Source organism: Nicotiana tomentosiformis, chromosome 9 (genome assembly GCF_000390325.3).
Source record: "Nicotiana tomentosiformis chromosome 9, ASM39032v3, whole genome shotgun sequence".
Classification (NCBI taxonomy): Eukaryota; Viridiplantae; Streptophyta; class Magnoliopsida; order Solanales; family Solanaceae; genus Nicotiana; species Nicotiana tomentosiformis.
In genome coordinates, this window is record NC_090820.1 from 17,983,728 (window position 1) to 17,997,914 (window position 14,187).

The following is a 14,187-nucleotide window of genomic DNA, read 5'->3' on the forward strand; positions in this document are numbered from 1 at the left end:
GGGTGATATGGGTTCACCCCCGGGTACGTGTGTGGTAAGATGGAACAGTGATTTGATGGCTTGGAAACAACTCTTGGCACGTTCGAGGACGAATGTATGTTTAAGTGGGGGAGAATGTAAAGACCCGGCCAGTCGTTTTGAGTATCACAACCCTGTTTCCCCATTTATTGCTCAAATTGTACTTTACAGTTGTTGTGTTAATTGCCGTGGAAATTGATTCGGGTCCGGTGAGGTGTTGGAATGAATTGGAACACTTAGTTCCAAGGTTTAAAGCTTGAGTTAAAATAGTGCCCGGATGTGGACTTATGTGTAAACGACCTCGGATTCGAATTATGATAATTCCAATAGCTCTGTATGGTGATTTTGGACTTAGGAGCGTGTCCGAAAAATTATTTGGATGTCCGTAATGGAATTAGGCTTAAAAAGCCGAAAGATGAATTTTTGGGAAGTTTGACCGGGGAGTTGACTTTTTGATATCGGGGTCAGAATCCAATTCTGGAAATTGGAATAGGTCCGTAATGTGAAATGTGACTTGTGTGCAAAATTTGAAGTCATTCCGGATTGATTTGATATGTTTTGGCACAAGACGTAGAATTTGAAAGTTTAAAGTTCATAGATATTGATTTGAGGTGCGATTCATCGTTTTGATGTTGGTTTGTCACGACCTGAAATTTCCCACCGATGGGACCGTGATGGCGCCTAACATTTCACTTGCTAGGCAAGCCAACATTAGAGAATCATTTACCAATTTCTTATTTCCATTCAGTAATTAACATTAATTAACTACAACGAAATATAACAAGTGCAGAATATCATAAATCTGTATTAACTACTACCACCCGGATCTGGAGTCACAATTCACGAGCATTCTAGAATTTACAACAAGTAATAGTCTGAAAGAAATACACCTATCTGAATGAAATAAAACAGTAAGGCATAAAGGATAGACGGGGACTTCAATGTCTGTGAACGCCGACAAATCTACCTTGAGTCTCCGGACAGCGGACCAGTAGCAAATCTCGATCAACCTGAGCCGGTATCAAAATCTGCACAGAAAGTGCAGAGTGCAGCATCAGTACAATCGACCCCATGTACTGGTCAGTATCGAGCCTAACCTCGGCGAAGTAGTGATGAGGCTAGGACAAGACACCCACATATAACCTGAATAGTATAATCATGCTAGTGGAAACAACAGTAAATAAGAAATAACGTAGAAATAATGGGAGGGGAACATACAGTGGGGGAATACAACATAAAGAGTGAGAATAATGAAAAGACCAAATTAAACCGGAAATCCTTAAACGAATTGAGCAATTAAGACAATAAGGAAAACTGCACGACATGACCCTTCGTGCTTTTACTCTCAACCTCACCAAGTAATAAATAAGACTGCACGGCATCACCCTTCGTGCTTTTACTCTCTTCCACACAATATAATTAAATCATGCACGACATCACCCTTCGTGCTTTACACTCTTCCTCACAATATAAATAAATCATGCACGGCATCACCCTTCGTGATTTTACTCTCTTCCTCACAATATAATTAAATCATGCACGGCATCACCCTTCGTGATTTACACTCTTCCTCACAATATAAATAAATCATGCACGGCATCACCCTTCGTGCTTTACACTCTTCCTCACAATTGATAGAATCAATAACAACGGATAGAGAGAAGTTTCACAAGAAATCAATATTTCATCAATGATAACTTTCACAATTTTATCGACCTTGGTGGAAGCGGGTACAAGTCTCCCAACATTTCAACAACAACAGTAAGCATGTATAACAAGATTTAAGATTATAAATTTTCAAGAAAATGGGATTTCACTCACATGCTATGACTCGACCACAACGTATGGATGCTCGTCACCTCAACTATACATCGTATTCAACAACAAAACACGTAGCAATTACTCCCACAATACCTATTCCCTCAAGCCAAAGTTAGACACGACACTTACCTCGCTCCGAAGAAGACCGCTTAATTCTCAATCACAACTTTTTCTTTCGAATTCACCTCCAACACACTCGTATCTATTCAGAAATGACTCAATAGTATCAAATATTGCTAAAGGAATCAATTACATTGCACAAATGACCCCGGTCCTGCTTGGTCAAAACCTGAGTTTCAGACCAAATTCCATTCACCCTTTCATCCCCGAGCCCGAATATATAATTAGTTGTGGAATCCGGCCTCAAATTCTACCATGAAAACTCTAAATTTTAGGTTGAAAATTCAAGAAATGTAATGGGTAATTGAAAGAAAATGATTTAGAATCACTTACCAACAATTTGGGGAAGAAAATGACTCTTGGAAATTGCCTATACCCGTTTGGTTCTTGAAAAATGATGAAGAAATAGCTCAAACCCGTGCTTGGAGTCTATTTTATGTCACTAGACATGCCTTCATCATGTTCGCGAGAGGCCGATCGCAATCGCGATGCACAGCGGCCTAAGGCCTTTGCGTTCGCGAGTCTTTCTATGTATTTGTGTAAGGCAACTTCCCCAAGTCTTCGCGTTCGCAACACAGTGGACGCGTTCGCGTAGAAGAACATGACCAACCCTCCCCCAGGTCCCCAAGTGCTTCGCGTTCGCGAAGGGTAAATCCCTACCACTTCGCGTTCGGGACCAGGAATTTGCGTTCGCGAAGAAGAATTCTCAGCCTCACCATATTACTCTTCGCGTTCACAAGAGAACCTTCGCGAACGTGAAGAAGGATATGCCAGACACCAGAATCTGCAGAAAACCAGATTATTCCCAAGTCCAAAACATCCCGTGGCCTATCCGAAACTCGCTCGAGCCGTCGGGACTCCAAACCAAAAATGCACACAAGTCTAAAAATATCATACGAACTTGCTCTCATGATCAAATCGCCAAAACAACACCTAGAACTACAAATTTAGCACCAAATCAAATGAAATTCTCAAGAACACTTTAAAATTCCTATCTTCTCAACTGGACATACGAATCACGTCAAATCAACTCCATTTCTCACCAAATTTCACAGACAAGTCTTAAATATCATAATAAAACTATACCGGTCTCCGGAACAAAAATACAGACCCGATACCAACAATGCCATGCATCAATCAATTCTTAAAAATAATTAATTTTCATACTTTTAATTTTATTCAAAAATTCATAACTTGAGCTAGGGACCTCCGAATTCGATTCCGGGCATACGCCCAGGTCCCATAATTCGATACGGACCTACCGGGACCGTCAAAACACGGATCCGAGCCTGTTTACCAAAAATGTTGACCAAGTCAACTAAAATCAACTTTTAAGGCAAAATTTTTTATTTTCATTAGTTTTCAACATAAAAGCTTTCTGGAAACCTGCTCGGACTATGCATGCAAATCGAGGAGGGTAAAAATGTGAATTTTAAGGTTTACGAGTGCAGATTCGAGTTCTAAAGCATAAGATGACCTTTTGGGTCATCACATAGTTGATATGATATTAGGCCTCAAGTAGGTCCGTGTTATGTTATGGAATTTGTTGGTATGTTCGGACGGGGTCCCGAGAGGCTCGGGTGAGTTTCGGATGGTTAAAGGGATCAAATTCGGACTTAGAAGAAATCTGGAAAATTTCTGTCTTCTGGTGTGATCGCACCTGTGAGGAATTGGCCGCAGGTGCGGTGCCGCAGATGCGACCCTTTTTAGGCAGAAGCAGAGCTGGGCTAACCTGGGCAGGGCGCAAGTGCGAAGGAGTTAACCACATCTGCGAGCTTGCAAGTGTGAGCGACACTCCGCATATGCGGAGTTGAGTGAGAGGCAACTCCACAGGTGCAAACCTTGGCATCGCAGAAGCGATTATGGCTGGCTAAGCAGTTCCCGTAAAAGCGAGATTTTTCCTGCAGAAGTGACGGCCGCAGATGTGACCCCTTGTCCGCAGGTGCAGAAATTGCTGGGGTAGAACCTTAAATTCGAGGGTTCGACATTTTCACCCATTTTCGGATTTTGGAGCTCGGGTTGGGCGATTTTGGAGAGAAAATTTTCCACACAACTTGGGGTAAGTGTTTTTAACTCCTTTGTGATTATATTCCATGAATTAATATTCATTTTTGGTGTAAGATTATTGAATCTTCAAGAGAAATAGAAGGAAATTTCTATAATGTCACAAAATGAAACTTTCAAGTTTGAATACCGATTTGGAGTCGAATTTGGGTGAAATTAGTATGGTTGAACTTGTAATTGGATGGGTTGTCGTATTTTATGAGTTTTATCGGATTTCAAGATGTGGGCCCCACGAGTGATATTTGGGGGCGTAATTTCGGATTTTGTGGAAAATATTAGCATTTTGATATGGAATTAATTCCTATAAATTGTGTGGACTAAATTAAATTACTTGTGGTAGATTTGAGCCATTCAGGAGTTGATACGCGCATAATGGGATTTTTGGAGCATTGTTTAGCTTGTTCGACATTGGATTCGGCTTGTTCGAGGTAAGTAACTCTTCTAATCTTGGAGTTGAGGGTATGAACCCTGAATATATGTATTTCGTGAATTGTTGGGAGGTGACGCACATGCTAGGTGACTGGCATGTCGGCGTGCACTATAGAAATTGTGACATAATTGTTTCTGTAGAATTTTGTAGTTAAATGATCTTGGCATTTTTCGTGCGGTTTTATGAGTTAAAGAAATTAAGCTGAAAAGCATATTAAAAATCATGTTGAGGCCATGTGCCAGTATTATTGGGACCCACATAGGTTATATTGTTGTGAATTATTTTTTTAATTGAAAATTCATACTCAGTCATATTCATTTCATTGCATATCATATCTCAGTCTCTGTTGTTATTTATTGATACATCATATCATCATTTTTGGGATATTTTCATAACAATGTGAGCCCGAGAGATTGATGACTGAGTGAGGCCGAGGGCCTGATTGTGAGGATTATTATGTGGATCGGGGCTGCCCGCCTGCAGCATGCTTTATATACTTAATTTTTCTAGCATGTGAGTTGTCTGTGTAGCACATGAGTTGTCAGTGCAGATTATAGCGTTTGGGCTGAAGGAGCCCCTCCGGAGTCTGTACACACCCCTAGTGAGTGTAGGTACCTACTGAGTGCGAGTACCGAGTGCTGAGTGATTGGGAGGCATGAGTGATTGTGAGGTATGCCCGAGTGGCATGAATGATTGTGAGGTATGCCCGAGTGGCATGAGTGACGGTGAGGTATGCCCGAGAGGCATGAGTGACTGTGAGGTTTGCCGAGGGGCTGTATATGAGTGGTGTTCTGCCTGAGGGGCTGTTTATGATTTTATCACTGAGTTGTATCGCATTGGCATGCACACATAACATACAAGCATAGAGATGTATTTTTGTCATGCGGTACAACATCACATCATTCATGATTTCTCACACATTTTGACAGATGGGCATAGTGATGCATTTGTTTTACACAGGTTATCCTGAAGGAAAATGAAACATCTTATTTATTATCGAAAAGATTTTGGGAGAAATTTATTGTTTTCAAACTATTCATATTTTTGGCAACTTCGGCAAATGATTTGGGTTTTCACTGATGTATTTGAAAGGAAGAACTATTATTTTTGAAATCACGATTTGGCTGAGCATTTTATCTCTGAGTTACTTCTGGTATTATTTGCTTTATGTTGTTATGGACTGTTGTGGACTATAGGTTATGGACCCGACCTTGGTAGAAGCTCGTCACTACTTTTAACCTATGGCTAGGTTTGTTACTTACTCAGTACATGGGGTCGTTTGTACTGATACTACACTTCTTCACATTGCATTCAGATGTTGGCTGTTGTTGTTGTTGTGCTCGATGGTTGAGGAACTTGGCGATGTACCTGCGTTCCTATTGTAGCTGCCTCTTGTTCAAGGTAGCCTTAGATTTATAAAAGCTCTGTTTATGTATTATTCAAACAGGCTATGTATTTATTTCATTTCCGCTTTGTATACTCTATTCTTAGAAGCTCATGATTTGTAGTACCAGTTCTTGGGGGATTGTATAAGATTTAGATCTTTATTCACTTAAATTGCATTAATAATTATTATTGGAATTGGATAATTGAAAGTTGTCTTACCTAGCGGGTTGGGTTAGGTGCCATCACGACTAGCTGGATTTTGGGTCGTGACAAGGTGGTATCAGAGCTCTAGGATTATAGGTTCTATAAGTCATGAGCAAGTGTCTAGTAGAGTCTTGCAGATCGGTATGATGACATCCATACTTATTTTTGAAATCATGATTTGGCAGAGCATTTTATCTCTGAGTTCCTTCTGGTATTATTTGCTTTATATTGTTATGGACTATTGTGGACTATTGGTTATGGACCCGACCTTGGTAGAAGCTCGTCACTACTTTCAACCTACATCTAGGTTTGTTACTTACTCAGTACATGGGGTCGGTTGTACTGATACTACACTTTTGCACATTGCGTGCAAATATTGGTTATTGTTGTTGCTGTGCTCGATGGTTGCGGGACTTGAAGATGTACCTGTGTTCCTGTTGTAGCTGCCTCTTGTTCAAGGTAGCCTTAGATTTATAAAAGCTCTATTTATATATTATTCAAACAGGCTATGTATTTATTTTATTCCCGCTTTGTATACTCTATTCTTAGAAGCTCATGATTTGTAGTACCAGTTCTTGGGGATTGTATAAGATTTAGATCTTTATTCACTTAAATTGCATTAATAATTATTATTGGAATTGGATAATTGAAAGTTGTCTTACCTAGCGGGTTGGGTTAGGTGCCATCACGACTAGCTAGATTTTGGGTCGTGACAAGGTGGTATCAGAGCTCTAGGATTATAGGTTCTACAAGTCATGAGCAAGTGTCTAGTAGAGTCTTGCAGATCGGTATGATGACATCCATACTTATTTTTGAAATCATGATTTGGCTGAGCATTTTATCTCTGAGTTCCTTCTGGTATTATTTGCTTTATGTTGTTATGGACTATTGTGGACTATTGGTTATGGACCCGACCTTGGTAGAAGCTCGTCACTACTTTCAACCTACATCTAGATTTGTTACTTACTCAGTACATGGGGTCGGTTGTACTGATACTACACTTCTGCACATTGCGTGAAAATATTGGTTATTGTTGTTGCTGTGCTCGATGGTTGCGGGACTTGAAGATGTACCTGTGTTCCTGTTGTAGCTGCCTCTTGTTCAAGGTAGCCTTAGATTTATAAAAGCTCTATTTATATATTATTCAAACAGGCTATGTATTTATTTTATTCCCGCTTTGTATACTATATTCTTAGAAGCTCATGATTTGTACTACCAGTTCTTGGAGATTGTATAAGATTAAGATCTTTATTCGCTTAAATTGATTTGATAATTATTATTGGAATTGGATAATTGAAAGTTGGCTTAGCTAGCGGGTTGGGTTAGGTGCCATCACGACTAGTTGGATTTTGGGTCGTGACATGAACAGAGGTGATTTTGGATAGATTTTCAAGGAAAGACATCGGGGTAAGTGATTCTAACTCGGATTTAGTCTATATACACAAATATATCATTGTTTTCACCATTTAATTAGTGTTTTGAGATTGAAATTTGGAAATTTTTTTGAAATCTCATAGAAATGAATTTTCGACATTTCGGAATTGATTCGGAGTTGGATTTGAGTGAAACTGGTATGGTTGGACTCGTAATTGAATGGGTTATCGGATTACATAATTTCATAAAAATGTAGTATTTTCTTATGGAATTGATTCCTATAATTGTTAGTGATTGTATCGAATTATTCTTAGCTAGATTCAAGCCAGACAGAGTTGGATAATCATGGGAAAAGCCTTCTATTGGATTAAATTGGAGCAAGACGAGGTAAGTCTCTTGTCTAATCTTGTGAGGGGGAAATTACCCCATAGGTAATTAAAGTAATAATTGTTGCTAATTGTGGGGGCTATGTACGCACAAGGTGACGAGAGTCCGTGCGTAGCTACTATTAATGCTAAGGTCCGGGTATTTTAGGACTCAAAGCATGAATTACTTGTGTAAATTGTATTCTTTGTTTAATTAATACTATTTGATATATATAAATATAATGTGAATTGTTAGATAAGAATATTAAAGGATGGAAACGTCATATGCTTGATTTTCTATTTAAATTAATAAATATACTCTCTTTCCGGAGGTACATAAGAAAATGTCCTCTTTTCTTGTAGAGCGGGGCGAACGCCTCGGCATGATAGATGTATCTATGTATCGTGTCGCACGTCCTTCGACAGTGTACACGACACTCTGGTTCGGGCCGAACAACCTCGGCAGAAATCATGCTTAATAATAATAATTATACTATACTTTGATAGTTTATTGTAGCTTGTGAAGCTAATTGATAATTTGGAAATCATTGGAATTTAAAGAATTATTATTCCTACTTGTTAAGGAATTATTGTTATTCCTGTAAATGAGACTAATTGATAAATTTGGAAATTTGTTGGAATTGAAGGAATTTAATTATTTCTGCTGGTTAAATAAATTATTGTTATATTCTGTGTATCATGCTGCTTTAGATATTCTAGTTTTATTTCAGTTATTATTATTGACCCATAGTAAGTGTCAAAGTCGGCCATCTCGTCTCTACCACTTCGAGATTAGGCTTGATACTTACTGGGTACACGTTGTTTACGTACTCATACTACACTTGATGCACTCTTTGTGCAGGACATGAGGCAAGTACTAGTGGGGGACCTATCGCCTTGCACCCACGTTATCCAGAGGCATTATGGTGAGCTGCCTGTCTGAGCCGTTCTACAGCTCCCAGTGTCTAATCTTATATTTACATTCTGTCTATTTTTATTTCAAATAGTATTTGAGGTTTTGTATAATCTACTAGAATGCTCATGCACTTATGACACCAGGTCTTGGCACACACATTGGTTGAATTAAGAGTTGCTAATTTTTTGTTTATTTTAAATTATTTGTTGGCTTGCCTAGCTGTAGTGTTGGGTGCCATCACGACCTATAGGTGAAATTGGGTCGTGATAACATTGTATCAGAGCCTTAGGTTCACGTAAGTCTCACAAGTTAAAAGCAGACCTAATAGAGTCTTGCGGATCGGTACAAAGACGTTTGTACTTATCTTCGAGAGACTATAGGGTGTTAGAAAACTACCTTTCTTTATATTCAATCGTGCATTGATGTAGCACTAAATATCCTTCTCTTATTCTCTCTCAGATGGTGAGAACACACTCTAATGAGGTTCCAAACCATGGAATAGCTACTCCCCCAGTTGCTAGAGGCCGAGGGAGGGCTCCAGCCCGTGGCAGAGGGTGAGGACGTCCCAGGACTGTTCCTGTTATGCCACCAGTGGGTCCAGTAGACGATCCCATTATTGAGGAGCAGGGTGAAGTACCTGTGGCAGAGCCAGCTTCGGTGGATTTCACATCGGCACCGAGATTCCAGGATGTTATGGGTCGTATGTTACGTTTCATGGACAATATGACTCAGGCCGGTTTATTTGCAGCAGACCCATCCATATCTCAGGCAGGCAGGGGAGCACAGACCCCTACCGCACAGGCTCATGGACAGGAAACTACTGTATATCAGGCCCAGGGTGCACTACCCGTAGGTGGAGCTCAGCCAGTGGCAGCAGCTATACTTGAGCCCAGGCCAGCTGCAGCCGTTGATCCGCAGAAACTATTGGACATATGGACTAGACTAAATCCTCCTGTCTTTGGGGATGAGTGACACGAGGATCCCAAAGATTTCATTGATAGGTGCAAGGATAGACTGTACAACATGAGGATAATTGAGTATCATGGGGTAGACTTTGCTACTTTTCAGGTAGAGGGCAGAGCTCGTAGATGGTGGCAGTCTTATGTTCTTGGCAGACCAGCAGATTCTCCTGCCATGACTTGGGACAAGTTCACATGTATCTTCCTGGACATGTATATTCTACCCTCCCAGAGGGAAGAGTTGTAGTTTCAGTTTGAGCAGCTCCAACAGGGTTAGATGTCAGTGACCGATTATGAGGCGATGTTCTCTGAGTTATCTCTCTATGCACTTATGAAACTCCCTACTGAGGCGGACAGAGTACGGAGGTGTGTAGCTGGTTTACATACTGGCATTTAGGCCACTATGGCTCAAGAGGTTGAGATAGGTACTTCTTATGAGCTAGTCATGGAGATAGCCCGGAGGATTGAGGGTGTACGTCAGCGTAGCTGAGAGCAGGTTACTAGAGATAAGCGGTTTGGGTATTCTGGAGAGTTCGGAGGTGCTTCGTCTGGGGGCAGAGGTCAGTTCGTGAGAGGGCAGTCCAGCAGGCCCCCATATCCAGTACCACCACCTCCTCAAGGTGCTCCAGTGTGACCATATCTAAGTGCTATACCAGAGAGTTTCTATCGCCCACCAGCTATTCAGGGTCCTCCTAGAGGGTATTCAGTTTCCCAGGGCCAGACTATTAGTTAGCAGCCTATCGTACCAAAGAGTTGTTATGAGTGCAGGGAACCCAGTCACATGCGGAGATTCTGCCCCAAACTGCGGGGTAGACTAGTGCAACAGGGTCAGAAGCCTGTGCTTACCGGACCAGTTGCTCCACCAGTAGTCTGACCACCAAGAGGTGGAGGACAAGTGGGTAGGGGCCGTCCTAGAGGTGGAGGTCAGCCAGGCAGAGGCCAGCCATTTGGCGCTCAAGCTCGGTTTTATGCTTTTCCGGCCAGACCAGATACAGAGGCCTCAGATGCCGTGATAACATGTATTATTTCTATTTGCAGAAAAAATGCCTTAGTATTATTTGATCCAGGATCTATGTATTCATATGTGTCATCTCTATTTGCTCCATTCCTGGGTGTTTCTCTTGAGTCCTTGAGTACTACTGTTTATGTGTCCACTCCTGTGGGCAATTATGTTGTTGTGAACTGGATCTACCGGTCCTGCAGTATTACATTCTGTGGTTATGAAACTAAAGCAAATTTCCTATTGCTTAAGATGACCGATTTTGAAATTATTCTGGGCATGGACTGGTTATGTCTATATCATCATATTCTAGATTGTCATGCCAAGACTGTTATCTTGGCTATTCCAGCATTGCTTAAGCTTGAGTGGAAGGGTTCGTTTATTAGTTCATTTAATCGAGTTATTTCTTTTATAAAGGCTCAATACATGGTTGAGAAAGGTTGTTTGGCTTATCTAGCCTATGTTTGGGATACTACTGCAGAGACTCCGGTTATTGATTCAATGCAAGTAGTTCGGGAGTTCTCCGATGTATTTCCTTCAGATCTTCGAGGTATGCCACCTGATGGTGATATTGATTTCTTTATTGACATGGCTCCAGATACCCAACCTATATCTATCCCACCATATCGCGTGGCTCTGAAAGAATTGAAAGAACAGCTTGAGGAGTTACTAGCCATAGGGTTCGTCAGACCAAGTGTATTACCTTGGGGTGCAACGGTATTATTTGTGAAGAAGAAGGATGGAAAAATGCGGATGTCTATTGATTATCGCTAATTGAACAAAGTCACTATTAAGAACAAGTACCCGTTGCCACGTATTGATGATCTATTTGACCAGTTGTAGGGTGCTAGGGTGTTCTCTAAGATCGACTTGAGGTCGGGGTACCATTAGTTGAAGATTCGGGATTCGGATGTTCCGAAGATTTCTTTTCGGACTAGATATGGTCATTATGAGTTTCTGGTGATGTCCTTCGGTTTAACTAATGCCCCGGCAGCGTTTATAGATTTGATGAACATGGTATTCAGGCCATATATTGATTTGTTTGTCATTGTCTTCATTGATGACATCTTGATCTACTCGCGCAGTAAGGAGGAGCATGAGCAACATATGAGAGTAGTGCTTCAGACACTGCGGGAACAAAAGTTATATGCTATGTTCTCTAAATGTGAGTTTTGGCTAGAGTCTGTAGCATTTTGGGGGCATATTGTATCGGGCGAGGGTATTAAGGTTGATCCCAAAAAGATTGAGGCAATTCAGAATTGGCATCGTCCCACTTCGGCAACTGAGATCAGGAGTTTTATGGGTTTAGCAGGTTATTATTGTCGGTTCGTGGAAGGTTTTTCATCTATTGCAGCACCTTTGACCAAATTAACCTAGAAGGGTGCTCCGTTCCGATGATTGTGAAGTGAACTTTCAGAAGCTCAAGACAGCATTGACTATAGCACTAGTGTTAGTGTTGCCTTTCGGTTCGGGAATGTATATAGTATATTGCGATGTTTCATATGTTGGCTTGGGTTGTGTATTGATGTAGGAAAGGCTAGTTATTGCATATGCTTCACGTCAGCTGAAGCCCCACAAAAAGAATTATCCGGTACATGATTTGGAATTAGCTGTGATTGTTCACGTTCTTAATATTTGGAGACATTATCTTTATGGGGTGTCTTGTGAAGTTTACACTGATCATTATAGTTTGCAGCATTTGTTCAAGCAGAGGGACCTAAATTTGAGGCAACGCAGATGGATGAAATTACTGAAAGATTATGATATTACTATCCTGTATCATCCGGGCAAAGCAAATTAAGATTGTGGTTGCGTACGCCTTGAGTAGAAAGGCGGAGAGTATGGGTAGTTTGGCTTCCATTTTAGCAGAGGAGAAGCCATTAGCTTTGGATATTCAATCCTTGGCTAACCGATATATGAGGTTGGACATTTCAGAGCCCAGCCGAGTTCTTGCATGTGTTGTAGCTCAGTCTTCACTATTTGAGTAGATCAAGTCTCTCTAGTATGATGATCCACACTTAATGGTTCTTCGAGAAACGGTACTACGGGTTAGTGCCAAGGAAGTTACTATTTGAGGGGATGGTGTTCTGCGACTCCAGGATCGTCTATGTGTTCCTAACATGGATGGACTGAAGAAAAAGATCATATAGGAAGTAGACAGTTCTCAGTATTCTATTTATCCAGGTGCTACGAAGATGTATCGTGATTTGAGGCAGCATTATTGGTGGAGACGAATGAAAAAGGACATTGTTAAGTATGTGGCTAGGTATCTAAATTGTCAGCAAGTTAAATATGAGTACCAGAGGCCAGGTGGCCTACTTCAGTAGATGACTATACCATAGTGGAAATGGGAACGCATCACTATGGACTTTGTAGTTGGGTTGCCGCGGACCTTGCGGAAGTTTGATGCAGTTTGGGTCATTGTTAAAAGGTTGACCAAGTCGGCACACTTTAGTCCTGTTGTGACTACGTATACTTCAGAGAGGTTGCCCCACATATATATTCAGGAGATAGATCGGTTGCACGGTGTGCCAATTTCTATAATATCAGATAAAGGCCCTCAGTTTACTTCACATTTCTAGAGAGTAGTACAGAGTGAATTGGGGACCTGTGTACATCTCAGCACAACCTTTCATCTGCAGACCGACGGGCAGTTAGAGCGGACAATTTAGATTTTGGAAGATATGCTCAAGGCGTGTGTGATTGATTTTGGAGGTTAGTGGGATCGTTTCTTCCCTTTGGTCGAGTTTGCTTATAATAACAGTTACCAATCCAGCATCGAGATGGCTCCATTTCAGGCTTTATATGGTCGGCAATGTCGTTCGCCCATCGGGTGGTTTGAGCCCGGTGAGGCTAAGTTATATGGTACTGATTTGGTGAAGGATGCCTTGGAAAGGTAAAGTTGATTCAGGAGCGACTCCGTACAGCGCAGCCCATACAGAAGAGTTACACGGATCAAAAAGCGTGTGATTTATCGTTTATGATAGGTGAAAAGGTTCTTTTGAAGGTTTCGCCGATGAAGGGAATCATGAGGTTTGGGTAAAAGGGGAAATTGAGCCCAAGGTTTATAGGCCCATTTAAGGTGTTGAGACGAGTTGGGGAGGTTGCTTATGAGCCTGCATTGCCTCCCAGCCTATCGGGAGTTCATCCAGTTTTCCATGTATCTATTCTCCAGAAGTATCATGCCGACCTATCACACGTATTAGACTTCAGCACAGTTCAGCTAGATAATAGCTTGGGTTATGAAGAGGAGCCAGTGGCTATTGTTGATAAACAGGTTCGCCAGTTGAGGTCCAAGAGGATTTATGTTGTTAAATTCTAATGGAGGGGCCAACCAGTCGAGGAAGCAACTTGGGAGGCCGAGGAAAACATGCGGAGCAGATATCTACACTTATTCAGCACATCAGGTATAATTCTAAACTCGTTCGAGGACGGACGTTTGTTTTAGAGATGGAGAATGTGATGACCCAAAAGCTCATCTTTAAATTTAATAATTAATTCAGTATTCTATGACCTTGAAAAGCAATATT